This window comes from Nematolebias whitei, chromosome 20 (genome assembly GCF_014905685.2).
Source record: "Nematolebias whitei isolate Nwh7 chromosome 20, NemWhi1, whole genome shotgun sequence".
In the NCBI taxonomy this organism is placed as follows: Eukaryota; Metazoa; Chordata; class Actinopteri; order Cyprinodontiformes; family Rivulidae; genus Nematolebias; species Nematolebias whitei.
In genome coordinates, this window is record NC_056517.1 from 3,723,852 (window position 1) to 3,725,014 (window position 1,163).

The following is a 1,163-nucleotide window of genomic DNA, read 5'->3' on the forward strand; positions in this document are numbered from 1 at the left end:
AGTCCTAGTGTGGATAGTTTGTCCATCAGGGTTTGGGGGATCATGGTGTTGAAGGCGGATGTGAAGTCCACAAAGAGCATACGGACGTAAGAGTTTTTCTGCTCCAGGTGGTTGAGCGCAGTGTGGACCACAGAGGAGATGGCATCCTCTGTTGATCGGTTCTCACGGTATGCATACTGATGAGGGTCCTCGTTGATGTTTGTTTTGATGTGAGTCATGACCAGTTCTTCAAAGTATTTACCGACTATCGGGGTGAGGGCCACTGGCCGATAGTCATTCAGACCAGTCACTGTAGAGCTTTTTGGGACTGGGATGATGGTGGCAGTCTTCAGGCAGGTGGGAACTGTCTCCAGGGTAAGTGAGGTGTTAAAGATGTCTGCCAGCACCTCACAGAGCTGATCAGCACATTCCTTCAACACTTTTCCGTGGATGTTGTCTGGGCCAGTTGCTTTGTGCGGATTAATCCTCCTGAAGGTACTCCTTACTTCTGCTGAGGCCACGCTGAGATGCTCTTCATCCAGTGGTGAGGTGAGTCTAGTGCTGGGTGGAGGAGGCCATCTTTGTGAAAAGAAACCGTCCATCATTAAACAGGGGTGGAGCCTCCGGGTTCAACTGTCCCCCTCTTACAATGCTGTGATTGCTAGTATCACTCAACCCCCTGTGAATAGTAAACAGCCATCAGGCGCTAATGATCCATCGTTAGGCTGATGGTCCTTCTTGACCATGTGAGCAGCTGGTTCTGGATGTCAACAACAATCTGGTTGGTCCAGTACAAAAAGGTGCTATTGGAGCTTAGTACAGCTCCTAAAACTGAAGGTCTTCTGGATTAAAGACGAAACGTTTGAGCAATTTTGTTTTATTTTTATATTTTGAATCCGTCCAGAGGACCTGACTTCACTTTTTTAGATCAACTTAGTGACGTTTCTGAAGGTAAACAAAGTTAAAATGTGTGGACACAAATAGTGTGAAAGACAAGGCTTTAGTCTTAACAGCTAGTTTTAGGTTTAATGAGCACAAACTGGAAACCGTTTTAATGTTTCACTGAAGTAAATACAGCATTAATTGATGGAAGCTTCAGAAGTTAGCCAGATGTTGCTTTGAAATGTAGGCCTATGTTCCTCCAATATCAGTTTCACCACCGGTCTAATACTTTGCATCATCAG

General features: G+C 45.5%; 1 protein-coding gene across 1 annotated transcript in view; it reads right to left on the reverse strand.

Annotated features, from left to right (window-relative positions):
• Positions 1–1,163, reverse strand: part of drosha (drosha ribonuclease III) — a 166,350-nt gene that overhangs the window by 164,352 nt on the left and 835 nt on the right. The window lies entirely within an intron of this gene.